The sequence below is a fragment of the Pogoniulus pusillus genome, chromosome 1, assembly GCF_015220805.1.
Source record: "Pogoniulus pusillus isolate bPogPus1 chromosome 1, bPogPus1.pri, whole genome shotgun sequence".
Taxonomy (NCBI): Eukaryota; Metazoa; Chordata; class Aves; order Piciformes; family Lybiidae; genus Pogoniulus; species Pogoniulus pusillus.
This window is the reverse complement of record NC_087264.1, coordinates 53,799,951-53,826,779: the sequence shown is the minus strand read 5'-3', so window position 1 is coordinate 53,826,779 and position 26,829 is coordinate 53,799,951. Positions and strand designations below refer to the sequence as shown.

The following is a 26,829-nucleotide window of genomic DNA, read 5'->3' as shown; positions in this document are numbered from 1 at the left end:
TGGGGAGAAGAATTTCTGGCAGTTCTTCATGTCCTGCATGTCTACCCTTCCACCAAGTCTTGCCAGGCTTCTCCTGGCCAAAGCAAAGTCAAGATGCTTGGCACAGATTCACATGTCCACTGAATTTCCTTGCAGGGCAGATATTGCATTGCCCTAGAGAAGGAAACCCTGAGAGACTTCACCAAGTAGGACAGAGGCTTCACAGGATCACATAACATTAGGGGCTGAAAGGGACCTCAAAAGCTCAACCAGTTCAACTCCCCTGCCAGAGCAGGGTCTCCTATACCAGATCTCAAAGGAACACATCCACGTGAGTTTCAAATACCTCCAGAGAAGGAGACTACACAACCCCCCTGGGCAGCCCCTTCCAGGCTTCTGCCACCCTTACAGTGACAAAATTTTTCCTCCTGTTTCCATGGAGCTTCCTATGCTTCAGCTTCCACCCACTGCCCCTTGTGCTGTCACTGGGCATGGCTGAGCAGAGCCTGGCTCCATGCTCTTAGCGCTCACCTTTCACATATTTATCAACATGCATGAGGTCACCCCTCAGGCTCCTCTTCTCCAGGCTGAAGAGCTCCTTCAGCCTGGCCTCTCACCATGAAGGGCACAACACTGTGTTGTAGCTGGCCAAGCCACCTCTCTCTGTGTGCAGCTTCTTCTCAGTTACTGATTCTGGGAGAGGAGTGCAGGGAAAAGCCATGCTGAAGAGGTAAAGAGGAGAAGGAGGAGGGTGTCTGGCTGGAAAAGGAGCCCTCAAAGTCGCTTTCCTCTTTACGTGGTTCTGTGAGCCAGTTGTGCATTTTTGTCTGGTTTCTGTCTCTTTTTTTTTGGCCACTGCTGCTTCTTGGGCTGGCTCTATCCTGTACTGCGAGTTCTTTGGAAGGAGACATGTAAACATTTCCCTCCATCTCAGCTGCTGCCAGAAAACAACATGGGTCATTGGAGAACTGAGCCAAGGAGCCCCTTTCGTGGCTTCCAACCTCACATCTACAGATCACAAAGACCTCAGCTTGACAAGGTTTTATCACAGTGCTTTGATGATATTTTCCTTTATCTTGAAAGGGCCATTACACCCCAAAACACTTGCAAATGTGGCAACAACCTACAGGGATACATGAAGAGGTGGGGGCCAGGCTCTTCTCTCTACTATACTATCAAGTGATACAACAAGAGGAAATGGCCTGAAATTGTGCCAGGGTAGGGTTAGGTTGGCCACCAGGAAAGATCTCTTTGCTGCAAGAGTGGTCAGACATTGGCACAGGCTGCCCAGGGAGATGGAGGAGTCACCACCCCTGGAGCAGTTCAAGAAATGTGTGGCCATGGCACCTGGGACATGGTTTAACAGCCCTGGTGGTGTTGGGCTGATGGTTCAACTGGATGATTATAGAGGTCTTTTCTGACCAAAACAATTCTATGATTGCCCTACAAAATGAGGACTTGGTAACTCTAAATTGCATGCCTGAGGTACGTACAAGAAATGAAATGCCCTGAGGAATAACACAACAAAAGCAGGTATCAATGTGCTCCCCTCTCCGAGGCTGGCTGGACTTCACCCTTTATCTGCCATCAGCTGGCTCCTCCCTCTGGCTTTAAGTAAAGTGGATTCAGGATTTGTAACCATTTACCTTAAAAGAGAAAAGCCAAACACGAGGCAAAGCAAATGTTTAACTGGCCCTTAAGCTGGCTCTAAAGACAGACCCAGAGAACTCCACGTTTGGTCTGAGACAGAAAACAGTCGTGGTTAGATTGCAAGATAAAACCATGGGAGAGAATCCTTCTGTACTTTCATTTAACATAATAAAGCATTTGCACCACTTCTGCCTGAAATCACAGGATCCCAGCATGGTGGGCTTGGAAGAGACCTCTGGAGAGCAGCCAGTCCAACCCCCCTGCTAAGGCAGGGGCACTCACCACAGCTTGCCCGGGATCACAATGGCCAGCTAGGGTTGGAATCCCTCCAGACCAGGAGACTCCACCACCTCTCTGGGCAGCCTGCTCCAGGGCTCCAGCACCCTCACAACAGAGAAGATAGAATCATAGAATCATAGCGTGGTAGATAGAATCATAGAATCAACCAGGCTGGAAGAGACCTTCAAGATCATCCAGTCCAACCTAGCACCCAGCCCTGGCCAGTCGACCAGACCATGGCACTAAGTGCCTCAGCCAGGCTTTGCTTCAACACCTCCAGGGATGGCAACTCCACCACCTCCCTGGGCAGCCCATTCCAATGCCAATCACTCTCTCTGCCAGGAACTTCCTCCTAACATCCAGCCTAGACCTCCCGCAGCACAACTTGAGACTGTGTCCCCTTGATCTCCTCATGTTCAGGTGGAACCTCCTGGGTTTCAATTTTTGTCTATTGTCCCTTTCTCAGGAGAGAAACTCCTATTTTTAGATTGTATCTGAGTGCAGAATTCCTGGGAACAGGCTGGGAAACCATCATTGTCAAGGAAAGAAACTTGGAAGTTGTCAGGCTGGAAGTCACCTTTCCCAAGACTGGAAATCCCTCCAGTTTCCCACGGGAACCCAGAACCTGAAATCCCTCTACAGCAAATGGTCCCAAGACATTTGAAGCCAAGTTTGGGACAGGCTAAGAGAGTTGGGGATGTTCAGCCTGGAGAAAAGAAGGCTCCAGGGAGACCTTAGCGCAGCCTTCCAGTAACTGCAAGGGGCTACAAGAAAGCTGGGGAGGGACTTTTTGTGAGAGCTTGTAGAGATAGAACAAGGGGCAATGGTTTTGAGCTGGAAGCAGGCAGATTTAGGCTGGAGATTAGGAAGAAATTCTTTGCAGTGAGGGTGGTGAGACACTGGCACAGGCTGCCCAGGGAGGCTGTGAATGTTCCCTCCCTGGAGGTGTTCAAGGCTAGGTTGGATGGAGCCTTGAGCAACCTGGGCTGGTGGAAGGTGTCCCTGCCTGTGGCTGGGTGGTTGGAACTAGATGATCTTTAAGGTCCCTTTCATGGTCTACCTTGAGTTGGTGCAATGAATGATTCATTCCCATTTGGGGCCTGTCCATACAGAATCCTCTTTCCTTTCATTCCACTACCACCACAAGACCCTTCTGCATTCTGACCCAGTTCTCCCACGTGCTTGCACAGCCCCAGCACAGCACTGCCATCTCTTTTGACAAGCATTATTTCTGTTGCACCTATGGAGCTGTCAATGTCAAGTTCCACAGGTCCCTTCCTGAGTTCCTCCCTGTTTGCTGCAGAGCTCCAAGAGCTGCTCAGCAAAGAGGCTCTTCCATGGGGCTCTGCACACACATCTCACTCGTTCCACTAAGGGTGTGTGCCCACAGCTGCCTTACAAGGAGATCATATGAAGAAGCAGATCAGAATATAGGACATCTCCTTTTTCTTGTCCCCCCCTAGTTGGTTACTCCATCAGAAGAAGAAAAGAGGGCAGGCTGCTCTGATGGGATTTCTTCTGACAGACCTGTGAGTATGCAACTTCCCACCTTATCTTCTCTGTGCTTATGCAGGCCTCATTTGTTTCACTTCATTTGTCCCAGGAGCTGGAAAAGAGGTGGCTGCTACCCAGTTTTTTTCACCTCTTTCCTTCCTTCCTGCAGAGGCTGCCGCATTTTGTGCGCTCCTGTCCTACCTTTCCCACCAATGCTCCATAATACCTCATGGATAAATAATTCCTAACTCTTCTGCAGCTGTCTCAGCCACTTTCCTCCACACTGGTCTTCCCCAAGTGAACATGAAGACATGGATCTAAGCAATGCCAGAGCAGTGCCAAAATTGTGCTGCATGCCAAGCAGTGCTACACAAAGCCAGCTCCAATCTGGCAGAGGTTCACTCCTTCTGAAGCTGGTCCTGAGCCAACTCAGTCCTCAAAGAGAGCAATCACATCCATGTGATGCTAGCTGCTCTGACCTCACCGTCTTGTCCAGGTCCCACTGTTTCTTGGGTCTGTGTTACAGTGGTGTAAACCCAGAGAGCTCGTTGGATCCACTGATCCTGAGATGATTTGGCCCAGCATACACCTCCTTCATCTCAATACCCATTGTATGCTTCTGTCACAGGGTCCTAACATAGTGGAGGTCAGAAAGGAACCGCTGGAGATCACCCAGTCCAATGCTCCCTGCTAAAGCAGGGGCACCCACAACAGCTTGCCCAGGATCACAATGGCCAGCTGGGGTTGGAATCCCTCCAGACAAGGAGGCTCCACAGCCTCTCTGGGCAGCCTGCTCCAGGCCTCCAGCACCTTTACAACAAGGAGATCATCTAGTCCAATCCCCCTGCCAGAGCAGGACAATGCTATCTAACACAGTGCCTTGTTAGATATCCAGACAGGCCTTGACAGCCTCCAGAGAAGGAGACTCCACAACCTCCCTGGGCAGCCTGTGCCAGGGCTCTGGGACCCTTACAGTAACAAAGATCCCCCTTGTGTTAGGGCAGAACCTCTTTTGCTGCAGCTTACACCCATTGCTCCTTGTGAGTTATAAGCAAGTCAGAAAGAACACATCTGGAGAAGTACCAGGAAGAAATGCCCTTTCAAAGTCCTGTACCCTGCAACACAGCAGCAGGATCATTTCTCTGGAACTTGGATATCCCAGAAATTAGACCCATTGCATCAAGCCAACAAAAGTGTTGCCCCACGACTCACAGCTGAAGCAGAAGACAGTTGGAACAAGAGAGTCCTATTCTGCTCTTACCTGCTGGGGGACTGGTGGACAGCTGGTTGGATTTTGCTTAATGATCCTGGGCACAGCTTCTGTTGTACCTCTGGCAAAAAAAGAAAGAAAGACAAGAAAGGCTATGGAATTGCTCTCTCTGGGCTTTGTTTGCTTTCGCAGGTGTGATTCTTAGACTGATCGAGGAGCTCCCACAAAAGCCACGTGTGAGAATCACACCCCCCCTTGCAAGGTTTGCCCTGATCAGAAGCAGTGTCCTTGTTTGCCTCTGCCCTTGGCTGAGGCTCACATGCCCTCCCTGCGGTGTTTAAAGAGCAGCATGTGTGCTGGTTGTTAACCATGGGGTGAGAGAGAACATTCAGAAATCACAGTTACTGCTACAAGGGTCTTAAAATCTGATTTCTCAAAGGCTGCCAGAGCCCTGGAGCAGGCTGCCCAGAGAGGTTGCAGAATCTACTCTGGAAAGATTCCAAACGCACCTGGACAGTGCAATCCTGGGCAAGGTGCTCTGGTGATGCTGCTTTAGCAGGAAAGTTGGACTGCATGATCCCCAGAGGTCCCTTCCAACCTTAACCATAGTAGCATTCTGGGATTCTATGTTTTATTGCAGCAAGGAACACAAACCCTATGAGGAGAGGCTGAGGGAGCTGGGGTTGTTTAGCCTGGGGAAGAGAAGGCTCAGGGGAGACATCATTGCTGTCTACAACTACCTGAAGGGAGGCTGTAGCCAGGTGGGGTTGGGCTCTCCTCCCAGGCAACCAGTAACAGAACAAGGGGACACAGCCTCAAGCTGTGCCAGGGCAGGTCTAGGCTGGATGTTAGGAGGAAGTTGTTGTCAGAGAGAGTGATTGGCATTGGAATGGGCTGCCCAGGGAGGTGGTGGAGTCACTATCCCTGGAGGTGTTGAAGCCAAGCCTGGCTGGGGCACTTAGTGCCATGGTCTGGTTGATTGGCCAGGGCTGGGTGCTAGGGTGGGCTGGATGACCTTGGAGCTCTCTTCCAATCTGGTTGATTCTATGATTAGAGTTTGTTGTTTGGAAAACCTTGTCTTTGAGACCTCAATCCCTGTTTCAAACTATACCATGTCCAGGATGTTAGGAAGAAGTTCTTCACTGTGAGGGTGCTGAGACGCTGACACAGGTTGCCCAGGGAGGTGGTGGAAGCCTCATCCCTGGATCTTTTTAAGGTCAGGCTGGTTGTGGCTCTGAGCAACCTGATCTAGTGTGAAGTGTCCCTGCCCATGGCAGGGAGGCTGGAACTGGATGATCCTTGAGGTCCCTTCCAGCCCTGGCAATTCTACGATTCCATGCATGATGCTTACTAAGCTCTTGTCCAGCAGCAACTGATTCTAGGAAGCTCCACAAAAGGTTGTGAAGACACTTCAGGAAATGCTTTCAGCTCTTCAAGAGGCAGGGCTGCTCGGCTACAGACATTCGTAACAATTGGGTATCACACCCTTGCAGAGCACTAACCATGGCCTTCCAACCCCTAACTTCAGATTTGCAAAGACTAGAGGGTTTCTGCTGAGATTACCTCCTTCACCTGAGACCATCCCAGCAAATGTGCCTGCTCAGACCAGATAGAAGGAAGAAATGTGATGAACAGTGGTGAAACACTGACCCAGCCTGCCCAAAGAGATGGCAGATGCTCCATTCCCACAACCATTCCATGCCAGGTCATTTGGGGTTCTGAGCAACCTGCTCTGGTTGCAGATGTCCCTGCTGACTGCAGGAGGGTTGGACTAGATGACCCTGAAAGGTCCCTTCCAATCCAAACCATTCCACAATCCTCCAAAATTCCCATCCCAGAGCCTGTGTTAGTTCTGAAGCTGATACCTCTCTGGCAAGTCAAAGACTAGCAGCCTTTGCAGGATTTATCAAGCCAGACTCTGCTGCTGATGTGTTGGTGTCGCTTTGCAAACATGAGAGGTGGTGGAAGCAAACCACTCTGCTCTAGTTTAGCAAGTAGCATCTAAATACAGTAGGTGAAGGTAGTGCCAGGGTACTCATGACTTCAACAAAGCCAGGAGGGGCACATCATACTCAGCTGACAATGAAAACCTTTCCCATGCCACCCTGCCACTGCTACCCAGCTTGAAACTGATGGGTGATGGCAAGAGATCAAAGAATTCTTTTCAGTCTTTATTTAAGTCCTTGATGCATCTGGCAAGACCTCAGAAAGGGAACTGCTTTGGTGTCACAGGAGCCGTGCAGCAGAAACCAAGCAGAAATGGTTTCTGCCCAGGCGTCCTTGCCAGGAGCACATCCAGGAGCATCACCACACCAGCTGACACAGGAAAGGAGACGGAAATCCCCAGCAGAAAGATCACAGACTCACAGTCTGGGAGGATTTGGAAAGGACCTCTGGAGATTATCCAGTCCAATGCCCCCGCTAAAGCAGGGGCACCCACAGCAGCTTGCCCAGGGTCACAGTGGCCAGGTAGGGTTGGAATCTCTCCAGATAAGGAGACTCCACAGCCTCTCTGAGCAACCTGCTCCAGGGCTCTGGTAGCCTCACAACAAAGAATTTTCTCCTCATGTTCAGATGGAACCTTCTGTGTTCCAATTTGTGTCTGTTGCCCCTTGTCCTGTTGCTGGAAAGAGCCTGGTCCTGAAAAGGATATGAGCTCCTTGCCTTGGGCTCGAGTCAGGGCTCTGTAACCAAGAGCGCAGTGGCAGTAAACCAAGGATGAGTGGGAGAGAGGAAGCACAATCTCACCAGCATTACTATCAAACTTACAAGCAAGAGCCTTCACATCACATCTCCAGTTCCTCAGCTTTTCAACCTGTCCTGTTATCCTCTGGCTCCATCCTCCAGGAATATCTTCCCACCCTTCAGAGACTTCACTGTAATTGAACCTAAATTCTATTCCACTCCTAAAAGCCAATCTAAGGGGCCAGGTTTTTGAGGTCATGTCCTTTCCCCGCTTCTCCTCTGCACTTTAGGCTCCAATCACAGCTGAACAGGGTCATTTTCAAGGTAGCCACACACAAAGCTCCCCTTTGGAACGTGTGCACCACCCTCTTTCCATGTGATTTCTACTTCTTTTGTACTGAAACTGCTTCAGCTAAGTGTTGGCCAAAGTTATGATGACTTCCACAAAGTAAATGAATTGCATTTCAAGCCAGGACTGATGAATACCTCACAGAAAAACCATTAAGTCTGTCTCTGGCCCAGAGGCCAGGACTGAAGGAGGTTGTTTGTTTCATAACCTGCCTCATTCCAACTGGATGCAAGAAATATTTTGGCAAGCAGAAGCCCTGCCTTCTGCCTGCATCCAGGGATAGGATTTCATCCACTCTACTTCCAAAACCCTTCATCCTCACTAAATCCAGAGAGAGAAATCAGAGCAATGTTCAGAGAGGCAACACAGATCTCCCAACCATCTTGTTCCAACCCCTCTGGGTGCAGACAGGAGGAAAGATTAAGCTACTATTCATCTGCTTTAAGAATAGTATCTAGGTTCAAACCACTCCAGAGCTGACTTACCTTTAGCAGGGGCTTTACTCAACAGCAGTGGTCACTCTGTACCCAGGAGGCAACGTTGTCTGTCACTCTCATGTCTCCAGGAGGGGGAAAGCGTGGAAGACTTCTCACATCAAAAAGCAGGAGTCAGCTCTTAGCTGTGTTGGCTCACCAGGAACTCTCTTGTGCTCCAAATGACTGAGGGAAGAGTAAGGGATCACTGGTGTCTCCCTACCAAACCCAGGTAGAAGCCACGCTCCTGCCCCACCTGGAGAACCTGCCAGGTGCTTCCAAGTGATGCTGGGGGGAAAAAGCACAGGTGAGCCACTGATAACATGCTCAAGGTCTGGCCTCTGGTCCCAAACTGGTGGTGGCTGTTTACAGGACGATTGGCAAGAGGGAAGAAGAAAAGGAGGTTTATTTACAGCTCACATAGGTCTGTCTCTGTCAGCTGCTGAGTTATAGTGTGTGTTCATGTACACAAAAATAGGTCTGTGTGTCCCCAACGTCAGTTCAACCTGAAATTGTTCCTTATGTCCAAGCTAAACCTCCCCTGGTGCAACTCAAGCCTGGTTCCTCTTCTCCTGTGGCTTGCTTCCTGGGAGAAGAGACCAAACCTCACCTGTCTCCAACTGCCTTTCAGGAAGTTGTAGAGAGCAATGAAAGGCAGCCTCAGCCTCCTTGTCTCCAGGCTGAACATCTGCATGGCTTTGAAACCTCTCCAGGGATAAGGACTCCACAGCTGCCCTGGGCAGCCTGCTCCAGGCCTTGACAGCCCTTTGGGAGAAGAAATTGTTCCTCCTGTCCAACCTAAACCTCTCCTGGTGTAACATGAGGCCATTTCCTCTTGTCCTACCACCTGTTACACTTCCACCAAGGGAAGCCTACCTCTCCTTTTCAGGTCCCAGTGGGTTCCCTTCATCTTTCCCGGTGGGAAGACCCTCATGAATCAAACAGTATTTTGCTGAGGAAAACAATCAGCACCTGCTGCAGCAGTGGATGATGAAGCAAACTCCTGCCCAACCTCTCTGAAGCAGCCAAATTTCTGCTGTTTGCAGCAGAGACTCTCCCACCTGGCAGCCAAGCCCACCAGTAGGGCTGCCACTCTTCGCTGCTGAATTTCCATTAGCAAATGGCTTTTCCTGATCATCCTTATTCAAGGACTTGGGATTTTTTTCATCAAGGGTAGAGCAAATTGCAGCCACCAAAATTCTGCATTCACAACAAACTGACACAGGGGATCATTAGTCAGATGAATTAGTCGGGGGGGGGGGGGGGGGGGGGGGGGGGGCAGGGATTGCCAGAGCAATCAGAGAGCTCTAGAGATGGGCTTCTGGGTGGGTTTTTCAGGGATGGGGAGGGGGAGTGTGGAATTAATGAAGCAGCCAGACCAGCAAACAGCTGCAGTCTGTGTGGGAGAACTCAGTAAATACCTGGGCAGCCAGAGATGTTGAGAATTTCACTCCCATTTCCATGGGTGGTCTTCATCAGAAGGCAGGCTCTGACCTGGAAGTTCAGGTCACAGTTCAAACAGACACCTGAAAGTCTTGATCAAGAAGAACAGGCAAGGAGGACCTACGTCCTCCACTTCCAGACAGAACTGTCTCAGAGCAATAATGAAGTCAAAGCCCAAGCTGAGGGTTTGAAGCGGACAAGCTGAGCTCCATCTCTGGGGCACTTTCTTTTCCTCTAGGCCTTCTATAACCAAAACATGAGGACAAAGGCTGATGGTTCAAACTGAAAGAAGGGAGATTCAGGCTGGATAGAAGGAAGAAACTTTTTACACCGAGGGTAGTGAGACCCTGGCCCAGGTTGCACAGGGAGGTGGTAGAAACCCCATCACTGGAACCACTCTGGGTGAGGTTGTTCGGGGCTCTGAGCAGCCTGTTCTAGTTGCAGATGTCCCTGCTGATTGCAGGGGGGTTGGACTAGATGGTTCCTTCCAACCCAAAGCATTCAATGATTCTTTGTGCTGGATTAACAGCTGGACTTCATGATCTTATTGGTTTGATTGAAGCAAAGTGACTCCATGACTCTAGGCTGGTAGACACTGCAGAAGGTGACGCACACCATGTAGAGTTTCACAGCTGTCTCAGATCTCTGGAGACACCAGACATAGTGAAGAGCAAACATTTTGCAAACCTACAGCAATAACAAACCCCTGATTGGAGATTTTGGACACTTGCAGAGGAGGTCTGAGGGGGCAGAGGTTCTGCCAGGAGGTGACAGCTTCGTGCTCATCCTGTGAAGCACAGAACTTCAAGTCCCAAGGGACGTCTGCCTGCAGAGACTCTGTTTCTATGGATATGGCCCTGCAGAGCATCTCACAGTCTAAACAGATGGAGCCTAAGTGGCCCATGAGACTTCTCCAGCTGTGAAACCTCAGAGAGCCAAAGAGAAAGCAGCCAGAGCTGCTGTCCCTAGGAGACCTGAAAAAGCCCTGGGCACCACCCAGAGACCTGGAAGTAGGAGCTTGGTTGGCTGTGCTCATCCTCCTCTTCATCTCTCATTTGCCTGGTGCTAAACCAAGTGGGAGAAGTTCTCTTTTTGAATAATGTGAAAACTCTCTTCCTGAATACTGCCTTCAGTTTTGGGCTCCCCAGTTGAAGAGGGACAGGGATCTGCTGGAGAAGGTCAAGTGGAGGGCTACGAGGATGATGAGGGGACTGGAGGGTATGGCTGATGAGGAGAGGCTGAGGGCCCTGGGGCTGCTCAGTCTGGAGAAGAGAAGACTGAGAGGGGATTGGATCAATGTCTATAAGTATCTGAGGGCTGCCAGGAGTGGGGGGACAGGCTCTGCTCACTGCTGCCTGGGATAGGACAAGGAGCAGTGGGTGTAAGCTGCAGCAAAAGAGGTTCTGCCTCAACACAAGGGGAACTTCTTTACTGGTAGGGTCACGGAGCACTGGCACAGGCTGCCCAGGGAGGTTGTGGAGTCTCCTTCTCTGGAGCCCTTCAAGGCCTGTCTGGATGTGTTCCTCTGTGCTCTGTGTTAGATAGCATTGTCCTGCTCTGGCAGGGGGTTGGACTTGATGATCTCCTTGGGTCCCTTCCAACCCCTGACATCCTGTGAGCCTGTGATCTTTTTCTAGCATATTCTTCCTAGCATAGCTTCTGCTCTCCTCCCCTTCTCCTCTGCTCTGCATTTCACTGATGTCTTATGAGTTAGGTAAAGCTTGCAAAGGGAAAAGCTACTCCAGGTCTCCCAAGTTTCATAGGATTCACCTTTGCTCCCAAGAGATTCTTTATTACAAGGATTAAAAGCTGCAGAACGAGGACATAAGGAGGTGGAAAGTGATAAAGTGGGGCAGGCAGGTTCTTGACCTACTCTGTTATCTAATTGCTTGGGAAATGAGAACATTGAAGCCTCTGGTAGTTGTTTGAGAAAGTCTTTAACAATAATAATGATAACAAACCCACCACAAACTCCTTAACTGTTTGAACCTAGATTTCACCCACGCTGCCAGGGGTCCCAGGAAATAAAAGGCCTCCACACAGCGATCTCACAGCCAGCATGGAAAAAGATCTCTGCAGCGTGGGAAGACAGAACTGGATTTTTAGAAACACCACAAAGTTCCTGGCTAAAGGAGAAGAGGCTGAACTGCTTGTGCCATGAGAGGGGAAAAAAGGGATAAAGGAAGGAGAGGAAGTAGGACAGAGCTCACAAGGCAGCACAGAAGCCAGCCTGACTCACCAGTACTCTGGTGTGAGTGCAGTGGGAGCCCAGGACCCTGTTTTATTGTCCTCAGGGGTCTCTTGCCCTAGATCTGGCAGGGTCAAAGCTTGCAAAAGTCCTATTTCAGTACCAGGGGAAGTGCTGCTGTTCTGCAGAAGAGGTTTTTTCTTCACAGAATCAGACAAAGTACAGCATGTCTTGAAGCAGAGAAGGAACAGTCCCAGTTAAGCTCTGTGGGTGATGTCCTCTGGGATGCTCTCACTTGGTTATGGGTGGCTTCAAAATGGGAGCGCAGAGAAGACAGACAAGAGAGAGACAGAGCTGAGTTTGACTCCCAGAGCTGAGCTGTCTCTGCTGTTTGGCTGAGACACAAACCAGACATCCCTGCAAGACTACAAACATGGCAAAAATAAGCAGAAGGCCTTTTTATGCCTCTGAAATAGGTTTAACTGGAAAGAGAGAGAAGTGACTAAGACAAAGCCTCTCACACAGAAGGGCTGAAGGCTTCAGTACAAGAAGTCTTTCCCAGTTAGGCTGGCCAGGATACTCAGGAACCTGACGGAGGGACTGAGTTTGTTATAGCAGAAGTGACAGGAGGGGAAGGGAATGATTTGGGCAGATGGAGAGAGTGGCCAGTGGAGGTCCTCCTGCCCTGCTACTCTGCCCTACTGAGGCCACATCTGCAGTACTGGGTGTAGTTCTGGGCTCCCCAGCTTGTGAGAAGCAAGACACTGCTGGAGAGAGCCCAGTGGAGGCTACAAAGATGCCAAGGGGGCTGGGGCATCTCTGTGAGGAGCCCTAGGCCTGTGGAGTCTAGAGAAGAGAAGCCTGAGGGGGGATCTGATCAATGCTCAGCAAGAGCTGAAGGATCTGTGGGGATCAAGAAGATGGGGCCAGGCTCTTGTCGCTGGTGCCAAGTGACAGAACAAGAGGTAACAGGCACAGACTGGAACCCAGGAGGTTCTGCCTAAACAGGAGAAACTTCTTTGGTGTGAGAGTGCTGGAGCCCTGGAGCAGGCTGCCCAGAGAGGCTGTGGAGTCTTCTTGTCTGGAGGGATTCCAACCCCCCCTGGGCATTAGGATCCTGGGCAAGCTACTGTGGGTGCCTCTGCTTTAGCAGGGGGGGGTTGGACTGGGTGATCTCCAGAGGTCCCTTCCAACCCCCCGCTATGGTGGGTTTATTCCTGCAAACATCAGAAATCTATTTCATGGCACGCAGGGGAAAGCTTCTTGGGTGATTTCAGAGATCTAAGGACTTTTCCTGAGCACTTAGCTCCATTAGTCTGAGGAAGTTTATGTCTTTTCTGGAGCAAGGATTTCTCAGGAAACAAAAGCAGTGAAGATCAGCACCATATCCATCTCCCTGCTCCACAGAGAGCTGTGCATTTCCATGGCATGTTTTTCTGGCCTACTGAATGCCACCTCTCCACCCCACCAGCTCCAGAAGCTACTAAACCACTTGAGCTCTTCTGTGACATGAAAGCACACATAAGATAAGAAAGGTTACATGGAGGCAGCTTTCATCACCACATCTTATCCTTGTGCTTAATCCTGACCTAAAGCAACCTGTGTTTGCTGACACAGTGGCATGTGTCCTCTCGCTGATTTCAGCAGGCAGGAAGAAACCACTCCATGTATCAACAAGCATGGAATCAGGCTCTGAAAGAACGCTGCACAAGTGACTCACCCTGCTTGGTGACTCCTCCTCTAGGGAGCTGAGCTCAGCTCTGCCCGGAGATGGCACAAGGAAGGATGTTCACCACCATCTCCCAGGTCAGAGAGAAAACCTGCAATGCATGTTAGTGTAGTCCCAGCAGGGTGAGGGTTGGAAGGCACCTCTGAAGATCATCCACTCCAACCTCCCTGCTAAAGCAGGGGCAACCAGAGCAGGTTGCACAGCATCACTTCCAGGTGGGTTTGGAATCTCTCCAGACAAGGAGACTCCACAAACTCTTGCTTTGGTTGGGAAAAAAACCCAAACCCTTAAGATCATCCTGTCCCACCATTAACCAAGCACTGAACCATGTCCTCCACACCCCCCATCTACACAACTTTTAAATTACTCTAAGGATGGTGATTCCACCACTGCCCTAGGGAGCCTCTTTCAAGCCTTGGTAACCTTTTTTGGGGAAAAAAAAGTGTTCCTTTTGCCCATCCTAAACCGCCTGGAGCAATCTGAGGCTGCTTCCTTTTGTCCTATTGCTTGTAACTTAGAGAAGAAGCACAGAATCATTTTCGTTGGAAGAGGACCTTTAAAATTGTCAAGTCAAGACATTAAGACATCAGAGCCAGGTCACCACTAGACCGTGTCCCTCAGCAGCACATCTGCATGGCTTTTAAATCCCTCCAGGGATGTGGACTCCACCACTGCCCTGGGCAGCCTGTTTCATGTCCCTCTCTCATGACCCCAATAAACCCCTTTGTCCACTGACCTCTGTCTCCAGCTCATCTCTATCTCTGCACAGAAAGAGACTCCACAATGAGAAGGTGAAGTGCAGCAGGGGTCAGTGCAGATTTCTCTGTGCCATCTTTGAAGCACACCAGAGCAGTAATATCCCAGGAGGAGTCCGGGCAAGTAGCCAAACAAGAGCATGCTCCAGGCCGACTGCTCAGAATTTAGCACTTCCAAGTGCCCAGGCAGCACAGGGTTAAGTGGGACACAACTGGGAAAGTAATTACAGCAAGGGATCTGCATTTTGAATCAGACACAGAAAGAGAAGGTTCGTCACAACCAAGAGGAAAAACCTTGTGTGAACTTCACGAGGTTTAACAAGGCCAAGTGTAAGGCACTGCAACCTGGGTCAGGGCAATCTTCAGTATCAATACAGGCTGGGGAATGAAGAGCTGGAAAACAGCCTTGTGGAGAAGGACTGGGGAGCCAGAAACCAGCCATCTCCTGGGCTGCATCCCCAGCAGCATGGGCAGCAGGGAGAAGGGAGAGGCTTCTGCTCCTCTGCTGCGCTCTGCTGCGGCCCCACTTGCAGTGCCGAGGCCAGCTCTGGAGCCCTGAGCTCTGCAGCGACAGGGACCTGCTGAAGCGGGGCCAGAGGAGCCCACGGTCCTGATGCCATTCCCTGATGCCAAGGAGGTGGCTGTGCCACGGCCTCAGTCGCTCTCCTGTCGCTGGCTGTGGTTGCCCAGCAGCTCTGCCCGCAGGCATGCTGCCCGTGTGTTACAGGATACCTTCGCCTCCAGCTCCAGTGCCTCTACTCAGCCTTGTCTCTCCTCTCTGTTACTCAGCCCAGGGTAAGGCTCCTGCCCTCCTCACCAAGGCGAGGGGGAGGGAGGGGAAGAGGAACAAGCTGTCTTCTAGCAGCGCAGGGACATAAAGCTGCAGCCGTGACTGCACTGCCCAAGCAGCTAACAGCTGCAGTCGCTTTGCCGGAGCACAGCTCCTATCCAGAGACAAAGCCTCTGCAGAGCCCTGCTGGCAGCCCCCCCAGCCAGAGGCATCCGTGCAGCGCGGCCCCGCGGGGGGCACAGCAGAGGGGATGGAAACGGCGCCGCTCTGCAATTAAGGAGCTCGTTTTGCCAGCTTGATTCGCTGCTTCTGGAGGTCAGCAAAGCCCTTTAGCTGCTTTCCATCTCCCACCCACACTGCAGTGCTTAGGGTGCTACTCCGACCCTCCCTCCCCGACCTTGCAGTCAGCAGGGACATCTGCAGCTAGAGCAGGTTGCTCATAGTCCCAGACAACTGATGTGGAACGGTTCCAGGGATGGGGCTTCCACCACCTCCCTGTGCAATCAGAGCCAGGGTCTCACCACCCTCAGTGTCAAACAGGAAAACACCCAAACAAGACTCTTCCAGTCTAAATAACCCCTCTGAGTTTCAACTCATCACTCCTCCTCCTGTCCCCATAGGTGGCTAAAATGTCCATTTCCAGCTTTCTCCCAGGCTTCCTTTAAGCAGAATCACAGAATGGTTTTGGCTGGAAAATGCTTCTAAAATCATCAAGTCCAACCAGCAACCCAACACCACCATGGCCATTGAACTATGCCTCCAAGTGCCATGGTCATAGCTTTCTTGAACACCTCCAGTGATGGTGACTCCACCACCCACCTGGGCAGCCTGTTCCAATCCCCACTCTTGCAGCAAAGTACTGAAAGGCTACCAGAAGGTCTCCCTGTAGCCTTCTCCTCTCCAGCCTGAACAACTCTCTCAGCCTGGCCTCACAGCAGAAGGCTCCAGCTCCCTGAGCATCTTCATGGCCATCCCACCATCCCTACAGCAAAATCTGGTGACAGCCTGGGGCATCAGGCTTTACAGAAGGAGGCTTGGAAATGGGTCTCTCCCACCAGGAGGTCATCTACCCTTGTGAGTGGGCTGGAAACCCCAACAAGAACTGGCAGCCACGAATCCAAGTCTGGAGAATACAAAATATATCATTACAGAAACACCAATGAAATAGATCTGCAAGAAAGAGCTAAAACCACCTCCTTATTTTCACCTAAACCCAGCTGGACCTATTTTATGGCCCACATGCAGCTTTGTCAGCAGCCTTGGAGTAGACAACCCAACAAAACAGCAGAAGCTCAGGTTTTCTGGTACCAGGCAGATGTTCAGCACTCCCAAAAAGGCAGAAGCAAAGCCTTCCTCTATTCCACTGGTACACGGGATCAACAAGGGCACTGTCAGCACGTGGGGGAACGCCAACCAGACCTTGCTTACACATCACGAAGGTCCTTCCACGTCAGCAGCCAGCACCTCAGAACACCAGCTCAGGACGAGGCTTCTGGGGAGAGCAGAGGTCTGCAGCGATGCCTGGCTCCCTTGACGTCAGTGCTTGCAAGGCACACACATGCTGAACATCTCCTTCGGGGCCACTTTCTGCTTGTTTGAATAGTCTTTCCAAAATATCTCGAGCTGAGGTCATGGGAAGTGCTCCACAGCCAAGTGCCAAACATCAGCGTGCTGTCAGCCTGACAGCAAAAACAAACCTTCACGAAGGAATCGGAGTCAAGGGACCAAGCTTATCTGAGACAGTCCCAGGAACAAAGAAACAAACCAACAATGTGGTTGGTAAAGAGGAAACGTGAGAAGGTTTCAGCTCTGGTTCCTCATCAAGGTGCAAGTCCTCTCTGCACTTCGGATGAGGAGCCAAACACAGAGGCAGCAACAGGATGACCAAAGCAAGGATCTGGCATCAGAAAGTGTTCTTCTCAGTCTAGACTAAGTAGTCACAGAATTAAAGAACAGTTTGGAAGAGACCTTCAAAGTCCAAGCCCCCTGCAATCAGCATCCTCCACTCGAGCAGGTTGCTCAGAGCCCTGTCAAGCCTCACCTTGTGTATCTCCAGGGATGGGGTCACATCCACCTCCCTGGGCAACCTGTTGCAGTCTTCCACTACCCTCACGCTGCAGAACTTGTTCCTAACATCCAGTCTAAATCTGCTCTTCTGTAATTTCAAGCCATTGCCCTCATCCTGCCCCTGCAGCCCTCTGCGGTCTTTTTGTAGTCTCCTTCAGGTACTGGCAGGCTGCTGCAGAAGCCTTCTCTGCTCCAGGCTGAACACCCCCAGCTCCCTCAGCCTGTCCTCATAGCAGAGCTGCTCCATGCCCCTGATCATTTTCGTGGCCTCCTCTGGACCCTCTCCATCAGGTCCATGTCCTTCCTCTACCAAGTGCTCCAGAGCTGGACACAGCGCTCTAAGTGAGGTCTCGCAAGAGCAAAGTGGCAGAATCACCTCTGTCCATCTGCTGGCCTTGCTGCTTCTGCTGCAGCCCAGGCTGCCGTTGGCCTTCTGGGCTGCAAGCACACACTGCCTGCTCAGGTCCTGCTTCTCCATCATTTCTGGCACAGCCTGAGAAAAAAGCCAGCTCTTCATATTGCCTTTTCCATCCGTACAGCCAGGAGAAGAGGTGCATTTATTATACTTCCAAAGCAGTAATGACCAAGTACCTCTCACAAGTCCCTGCAGGTCAACAAAGTACTGCAAACCCCACTTTGAAAACAAGGAGCAAGAACAGCTGGAATAAAGCTTTTGGGCCCTACTCCAAGAACACTGACAGCAGAGAAGGTAACTCAAAACCAGTTGGCCAGTCCTTAGAGTAAGGAGTTCAGTTATCAGCACCTTCCTCCCAGCTTGACACAAGAGTTGATTTAGAATGTACCTACTGAAGGGTGCAGGTGAATTTTGCATTTCACAGAATCCCACCATGATGATGGTCGGAGAGGACCTCTGGAGATCACCCAGTCCAACTCCCCTGCTAAAGCAGGGGCACCCACAGTAGCTTGCCCAGGATCACAGTGGCCAGGGGAGTTTGGAATCTCTCCAGACAAGGAAACTCCACAACCTCTCTGGGCAGCCTGCTCCAGGGCTCCAGCACTCTCACAGCAATGAAGTTTCTCCTGCTCAGGTGGAACCTCCTGGGTTCCAGTTCGTGCACTCTGCCCCTTGGCCTGTCACTCGGCACCACTGAAGAGAGTCTGACCCCATCCTCTTGTCCCCCACCTTTTAGCTCTTGCTGATCACTGAGATCCTGTACTCAGGCTGCTCTTCTGCAGGCTCAGCAGCCCCAGGGCTCTCAGCCTTTCCTCCTCACAGAGGTGCTCCAGGCCCCTCAGCATCTTTGAAGCCTCTGATGGATTCTCTCCGGTAGCTCCCTGTCTCTCTTGAACTGGAAAGCCCAGAAGTATCCCCAGTACTCTCAAAATGGCCTTGGTAGGGCAGGGTAGAGGGGGAGGAAAACCTCTCTCATACTCACACACTCCAGGTTCTCATTGACCTTCTTGGCCATGAGCACACTGCTGGCCCATGGTGAACTTGTGATCCACCAGCACTGCCAGTTCCTTCTCTGCAGAGCTGCTTTCAAGCAGGTCAGCCTCTCGCCTGTACTGGTGCAGGAGGCGATTCCTCCCCAGGTGCAAGACCCTGCAGTTGCCCTTGTTGAACTTCATGAGGTTCCCTTCTGCCCAACTCTTCAGGTGTGGCTGAAGGGCAGCACAGCCTGGTGTGGTGCCACCACTCCTCCCTGTTTGGTACCCTCAACAAACTTGCTGAGGACACACTTTGTCCTTCCACTCAGGTTGCTGATGAAGATGTTGAAGAAGAGTGGGCACAGTGATGACCTCTGGGGAGCCTCTGTACCCCTGACCACAACCCTCTGAGCTCTGTCCTTCAGCCAGTTCTCAAGCCATCTCACTTGTCCACTCATCTGACCCACATCTCCTAAGATTACCCATGAAGATATTATGGGAGACAGCTTCAAAAGCCTTGCTGAAGTCAAGGCAGACAAGTGGTAGCTTGCAAGTCAGTTGCATCTCTTGGATTCACCACATGAAGACCTCAGGGTCAGTTTGCTTATGGGCACCAGAACTGCCAGAGAGAGAAACTAAGTGTTCCACAGCTGGTATGACTGGAGGTAGACACGGTAGACAAGCCATGATTTTACAACCCTAATAGTTCAGCTCTCATGTCAGTCTGCAATAGGATAAACTGCCTAGAATTAGGTCAGAGGAGCTCTTCAGGCAATAAACTTCTCTAGAGAGTTGGAGTCTCTAGGGTGGCTTTTTCCCCCACCTTCTCCTAAGCACTAAATTATGACCAAATTCCTGAATCTCCTAGATGCAGAAAATGCCTTTTTTGTGTGTGTTGTTGAGCTTCAGACTCATGCTGTAGAGACAGAACACAGCAACATCTTATCAGAGCCTGTAAACTAGCCTTTTTCCCCAAAGGTTTTCACAGACTCATAGAATCAGCCAGGTTGGAAGAGAGCTCCAAGCTCATCCAGTCCAAACTAGCACCCAGCCCTGGCCAGTCAACCAGACCATGGCACTGAGTGCCTCATCCAGGCTTTGCTTGAACATCTCCAGGCACAGTGACTCCTCCACCTCCCTGGGCAGCCCATTCCAGTGGCAAATCATGGTATGGTTTGGATTGGAAGGGACCTTTAGAGGTCACCTAGGTCCAGTTCCCAAGTTTCAGGAACATCCAAAGGTGATGGGCACTTTGTCTGCTCTGGAGGGGCCTCCAAAGCTTGTGCTCAAGCAGACCTCAGTGTGCACTGTATTTTATATAGCAAGAAAAGCAACAGCCACCTAGGACCGTGGTGGCTGCCATGACATCTCTCTTGTGGGACCACACTGCCTCCAAATCTCTGTACCAGGAAGGCCAAAGTCAGATTTGAGGCTAGCTCAATACTAGGATTGCACCTCTGTGTGAGAAGCATAACTTCAAACAGGCACAAAACCAGTTTGACACTGAAATCCTCACTGCAGAAATGCCTGCTGCTTCCAAAAGAGGGGACACCACTCAGGACTTCATGACTTCCAATTCTTAAAGTAAACCTTAAGATCACCATGGCTGGGTTTTCCCCCTCCCAGCATCACTGCTGCTCAACAGGACAGAGCGAGAAGATTCACATCAGTTTCACTCAGTCAGTCCTCCGTGTTCTGTGGGACAAGAGAAGTTCCATCTTGGCCAGGATGGTACCTCTGGGGGTAGGAACTCAGAGGCAAACTGTGGAAGCTATTTCTGTGCAGTGATGGAACACACAAAAGGCAAATCACCCAGGTGAAGGCTGACAATTAGCCTTTGTCCAACCACATTTCCATGAAACATTCCTAACAACTCCACTCAGTTTTGCTCCCCCCCTCCCCAGATTAATTTCTCTCCACAGGTGCTACAGGAGGGCTATCAGGAGGACCTTGCCAGTGCAGATCCTGCGAGGAATGGTCTCATTCTGTCAGCAGGAGCAACTCATGCACACGTGGTGCTTTCAACCAGTTTGCTGTGGTACTGAGCATCACTAAACAACAGCTCTGTCACCTTTCACCTATTACCATAACCTGGTACAAACAGATGCTTGTCAGAGGGGAGCCACAGAGGTCATCTTTGCTTTGAATACCTGGACAGGCCATAAAAGCAACCAGGGAAGAAAAACAGGTTACACTTAACCACTGCTGACCAAATTCCCTTTGTGATGAACAGGGAGGTGGTGGAGTCACCATCCCTGGAGGTGTTCCAAAAAAGCCCAGACTAGATGTGGCATATTGGATCCCAGTCTGGTGGTCATGGAGGTATTGGGTGGAAGGTTGGACTTCATTATAGAGGTCTTTTTTCCACCTCAATGATTCTGTGATTCTGCCTGGGTGTGTAAATGCAGTGAGGATGCTCCCACAGCTCATTGCTGAGCAGAAAACCAACCTGCACTCATCTCTACAAGCCCTCTATCAAGCACCACATTTTACCCAGCAGAAGGCAACAACTACCCTGAAAGACTTTGTTTCCCTCTTTGACAAATTCAGCCTTAGAAGAGTTAATCCCCAAAGAGCCTCTGCCCCAGCTGCATAAATAAGAACATTTCCATGCAGAGGAGGACTCAAATGGAGGTTTGATAAGCAAGGCCTTGGCAGCAGGAAAAACAAACAGAGCCAGTCTCTGCTGCACCCACCGAAAAGCAGCTTGGTTTGCCATCGGCAGTTTGTCACACAAGCCCTGTCAAGGCAGCAGGATCACTCAACAAGGCTTCTGTGAGCCCAGGCAGGAGAACTGGCTCCTGGCTAGGGTGATCTCCTGCTGGCTGTTCCCAGTGTTGTGACAGGAAGGCACAGGAGAACATTTAGATATTGCTAAGATCAGATCCCTTCTCAGGCTGCTCTTCTCCAGGTTCAGCAGCCCCAGGGCTCTCAGCTTTTCCTTCTCACAGAGATGCTCCAGGCCCCTCAGCACCTTTGTAGCCTTCACTGGACTCTCTCCAGTAGTGCCCTGTCTCTCTTGAACTGGGGAGCTTGAACCCAGGGCTTCAGATACGGTATCATTAGGAGGAGCACCTCCTTAAACCTGCTGGCCATGCTCCAGGAGACCAGTTGCCTTCTTGGCCATGAGGTCTCACTGCTGACTTATGGGGAGCAACAAGCTCCCAAGGCCACCAGCACTCCCAGGTCCTTCCCCACAGAGCTGCTTGCAGCAGGTCACCCCTCACCTGCACTGCCACAAAGGGTGACTCCTCCCTAGCTGCAGGACCATACTCTTGCCCTTGTTGGACTTCAGACATTTCCCCCACTCATCTCTCCACCCTGGCCAGGCCTCACTGAGTGGCAGCACAGCCTCCAACGCTCAGCTGAAAGCAAGAGGTAGGTTGGATCTAGGCAGATGTCAGAGCATTTACCTCCCCAGATTCCCAGGAGAAAGGCCTGGGCTTCCCCCAGCACCCCTGGAGAAGGAACACCCTTTAAAGCCACGCAGAGCACAGGTGCCGCTGATAGCAGGGCTGTGCTGAAACCAGCTGTGCCCAGCAGCCAACAATTCCCTTCTGGGACACCTTGCTTGTCCCCTTCAGGACACCTTGGCCCTTACGGGTTTGCTGGCCCATGAAGTGCTTCTTGGCTGAAGGGATGATGGAGTTCTGGTGAGAGCAACCTCTGGGTGCTGCAACAGTGGCAGAGAACACAGCGATTGTCTGCTGCTCCTTCCCCCTCCTGCACCCGCCTCAGCTCTCTCCCTCCCATTTTATTCCCAGAACCCAAAGACTGCTTTTAACAAAGAGGTCTGAGTCATTTCCCAGCCCTGATGTGCCATCTACCAAGTGCTTCAGCTGACTGATTACTTCAGAAAGAGCCCAGCCTGTTCCTTTGACGCACTTCCAAAAACCACCGAAATGCAGCACAAAATGGAGCAATTATAGCCAATTTCTGTGACAAAGAACGGGGAGTCATGTCATTGGCACAGCTTCCCCCTGGAAAGGTGGTGGGTGAGAGGAGGAAACACATGAGCAGTGTCACAACAGTGCCAGGCTTGATGCACACCCTGAGCTGCAGCCACCTGGGAGTCACGGAAACAAGGAACCCCAGCAGGGTGAGGGTTGGAAGGCACCTCTGAAGATCATCCACTCCAACTCTCCTGCTAAAGCTGGGGCATCCAGAGCAGGTTGCACAGCATCACTTCCAGGTGGGTTTGGAATCTCTCCAGGCAAGGAGACTCCACAACCTCTTGTTTTGTTTGGAAAAGACCCTTAAGCTCATCATGTCCAACCATTAACCCAGCACTAAACCATGTCCCTCACTCTGCAGCTACACAGCTTTTTAATTGCTCCAGGGATGGCGACTCCACCACTGCTCTGGGCAGCCTGTTCTAGGGCTTGGCAACCTTTTGGGGGAAAATAAAGTATTCCTCATGTCTGTCCTGAAGCATGATCTCTGGAGCAGTCTGAGGCTGTTTTCTCTTGGCCCATTGCTTGTTACTTAGAAAAGAACCACGGAATCATTTGGTTGGAAGAGACCTTTAAGCTCATGGAGTCAAGCTATTAACTCAGCAGCACCAGGTCACCACTAGACCATGTCCCTCAGCACCACATCTACACAGCTTTGAAAGCCCTCCAAGGAAGGTGACTCCACCACTTCCCTGGGCAGACTGTTTCAGGGCTTTCCAGCTGATTCCTCTTCCACGCCTCCACTGACTGCTGTCTCCAGCCAAGCACAGGCACATCACGCACCAGCGCGACCACCGCCGTGTCCTCACCTTCTGCCACTTTAAGCCTAGCTTAACACATAACCGTGCAAGCAGCTGTTGCTCTGGGGCAGGGTCACCAGCCCAGCCTTGCCAAAAGCACAGCAAATCGCTTAGAGCTGAGCTCTTTTGTCCCCAGAGCAGCTCATTGCCTCCACCACCGCTGCCCGTCAATCTGTGTCCCTGTTGTCATCTGAAAGCAGGAATAACAAAGTGAAAACCACAAACCAGGCTGGCCTGGGAACATTCTGACAGGCTGACAAAGGGAAGCAGAGGAAGTATCTACTTGTTTATACATCTTCAGATCTCCAGATAAAGATTTCCCTGCAAAAACATCGTGACTTCCTCTAACCAGATGAAGAAAAGGAGCTGTCAGCTTGGATCTCCTCAAGCTTTGTGGTGTAAAAGCTAACCCCTAGATGATGCCATTCAGTGACAGTCACGTCCCTTTCACGAAGCACAACCTGCACTCAAAACACACAGACTAAACTAAACCCACCCAAGGAACAGAGAGTACAGAAACCACAAACCACCCACTCAACCTCCCAGCTGCAAAACAACCCAGCCCACAAGGAGGGAAACAAACGGAGAAGGCAGCTGAAGGACAACGCCTGCCTCGGGCAGCAGTGGATGCACCACAGAGGTGGGCAAAGGGCTGTCCAAACACGGGCCTGGGGGTGCAGTCCCCCATGTCATCCCTGGGAGATGCCAGAGATCCCTGCTGCCTACTGTTTCTGCCTTGGCAAGAGTTAGGGCTGGGCCAGCCACCAAATCAGTGCCAGAGGCTCTCTGTGAACCCCTCTGCCTTCCCAGAGGAAAGGGAAGAAGGCAGAGAGACTGGTGGGCTGGGGAAGAAACTGAACCAGCTGGGGTGGAAAGAGCAGTCCAATGGAATAGAGACAGACACAAACCAATGTGGAACCCGAGCCCTGATGGCAATGAAGGCACCATTGGCACCAGAGATGCTGGGGGCAGGCATTGGGGAAGTCCCAGACTGAAATCAGCACCAGATGGGAACTGGGAATTTGATTTAGGAGGGTACGGATCAGGATTGAAGGCAAAACAGCAGAAGTCCTCCTCAAGCACTGGTCAGTGAAGAGCCCTGAGCCTGGGAATCTCTCAGCTTTCTCCTGAAGATGCCATCCATGGATGCAATCCCTTCTTGGCCAGTTGAGGGTCACCTGTCCTGTCTGCTCCTCCCACAGCTGCCACCTCTGCCTTCCTGCAGCCTACAAGCTGTGGCAGTGCCCTCAGTCTGCAGAGAAACAAGTCTAAGGCAGAGCCTTTCTGCAACCCAGCCCTTGGCAGGAACTCTTCCCATCAGTTTTTCCCTGCTAGAAGCAGCCTCTGGCTGTGCAAACTGACTTGAGCCTCAGAAAGTGCCCTCAGTGAGCAGAGCCTGAGCTGGGAAGTGACAGCACTAAGCACAATCATCTCTGTCCAAGCTCAAACCAGGACACAGGAAGAAACTACATCTCTCTGCCGTGAGTGCTCAGATGAGCTACTGCAGCCCAATACCTCACCTGTGAAGGTCTGTGACCTGAAATCAGGTAAACACCAAGCAGAATTAGTCCTGTCCTAGCTCAACCCAGGCAAGCACACTTCCCTCTAGCACCAGAGCACATCCTCAAAAGGAATCATGCTTGCAGGAGCCCCAAATCCTTTGAGATCAAGTCCACACTTGGCCCCTGCTAAATTTAGGTGCTTCAGAAAGGGCAGCAAGATTGATGCGGGAAATGGAGAAGAAAGCTTGGCCAGGACAGAGGATCCCATTAAGGGAGGATCACAAGCAAATGGACTTCCCTTAGGTATCAAGTCAAAACCCAATCCTGATGAAAGTGGTCAAGCAGTGCAAAAAGCTCCTGCAGAAGCTGTGGCATCACCCTTCATGGAAATACTCAATAATCATAGAATCAGCCAGGTTGGAAGAGACCTCCAAGGTCACCCACTCCAACCTAGCACCCAGCCCTATCCAGTCAACCAGACCATGGCACTAAGTGCCTCATCCAGGCTTTTACTGAACACCTCCAGGGACAGCGACTCCACCACCTCCCTGGGCAGCCCATTCCAGTGCCAATCACTCTCTCTGCCAACAACTTCCTCCTAACAGCCAGCCTAGACCTCCCCTGGCACAACTTGAGACTGTGTCCCCTTGTTCTGTTGCTGCTTGCCTGGCAGCAGAGCCCAACCCCACCTGGCTACAGCCTCCCTTCAGGTACTTAGAATCAATCAACCACGTATGGTCCTGAGCAACCCCACATGGCCTTGAAGCTGTTCCTGTTTTGAGTGAGTGGAAGGAGGAGGTGACCACCAGAGATCTACTCCAGCATAAATGATCTTCTACAGTGTGTTTGATCCCAAGCTACTGGAATAAAACAGGAGGTTGAGAATGGCTCTTCATAGTATTTTGGAAGGGAACCACAATCAGGGTGAAGAAGCCAAAAGCAGAAAGATTTGGTAATATTCTGCTATTAGAATTAATTAGCATCAAAGAGGTTTGATTGAAACCAAGGGCCAGGCTCCTGCCTGGCATTCCCAATATCACTGGAGGCACCCAGGATGGGAAAGGAAGGAAAACAACAGCACCTACCCTCACCTTCCAGACATGACTCTGCTTCTGACCACAGGTGACAGAGGCAGGGTAAGGAGGCAGCTCCATGTCCAGCAGTTTCTGGCATACAGGAGTGACCTCTCCTGGACACTGCCAGCCCAGTTGTCCTGCTCCAGGGACAGAAGGACACCAGCCACAGGCTCTGGTTGCCTCTGTTTGGCTAAAGTGTGTGAGAGAAAGAAGCCCTCACCAAACCTGCAGGCATCCCAGCTGCATCCCTCAAGCAAGGTCACTGTAAAGCACAGTAGCAATTAAAGGCAGTGACCTAATTAGCTGTGTAATTAGTCAATTAAAGAACAACTGGAGTTGGGAGAGAGACCTCTAGAAGCCACCTCATCCAAGCTGTTATCCAAAACAGGCATGTTGAGGTGGTCAGGTTGCTTGGGGCGTTGTGTGGTTCACATTTTAGTGTCTGCAGGAAGGGAGGTCTCCCTTAGCCCTGGGAAGTGAGTGTGTTTCATGGGAATGAGCCTCGTTAAATACCCTCAGCCCCATATTCTGTGAGACCCCTGGTTTAATCCATGTGGATAATTCCATCAGCATCAGGAGGAGTTCTACGTCCTCACTTGGTGTTCTTAGATCAAAACAGCACTCAGCAAAATGAGGGACCTGGACAAGCTTGGGAAGAGGATCCCTGTGAACCTCATGAGGTTCAACAAGGGCAAGGTGTGCCATGAGTCAGGGCAACCTCCATTACCATCTCAGCCTTGGGGATGAAGGGATGGAGAGCAGCCCTGTGGAGGAGGACTTGGGGGGAGCTGGGCACGAGCTGGCACCATGTGCTCACAGCCAGCCCCGTCCTGGGCTGATCCCTAGCAGTGTGGGCAAACAGTGGAGGGAGGGGATTCTGACCCTCTGTTCTGTTGAGTTCCCACCTGCAGTGCTGGGGCTGGCTCTGGAGCTCTCTGCACAGCAGAGACATGGCCCTGATGGAATGGAGCCAGAGGAGGCCACAGCCGTGATGGGAGGGCTAGAATCCAGGCTGAGA

The 26,829-nt window shown here is 51.2% G+C and overlaps 1 long non-coding RNA gene across 2 annotated transcripts in view; it reads right to left on the bottom strand.

Moving 5' to 3' along the window:
* Window positions 1-26,052, bottom strand: part of LOC135180971 (uncharacterized) — a 33,598-nt gene extending 7,546 nt beyond the window's left edge. The window contains exons 1-3 of one of the 2 annotated variants that reach the window (XR_010304629.1): window positions 25,821-26,052; window positions 8,132-8,305; window positions 4,664-4,733 (exon numbers count right to left, since the gene is read on the bottom strand). This is a non-coding gene — a long non-coding RNA (uncharacterized LOC135180971). The remainder of the gene's footprint in view (window positions 1-4,663; window positions 4,734-8,131; window positions 8,306-25,820) is intronic. The other variant, XR_010304635.1, reaches the window with a different exon arrangement.
* Between the last annotated feature and the right edge of the window lie 777 nt (window positions 26,053-26,829).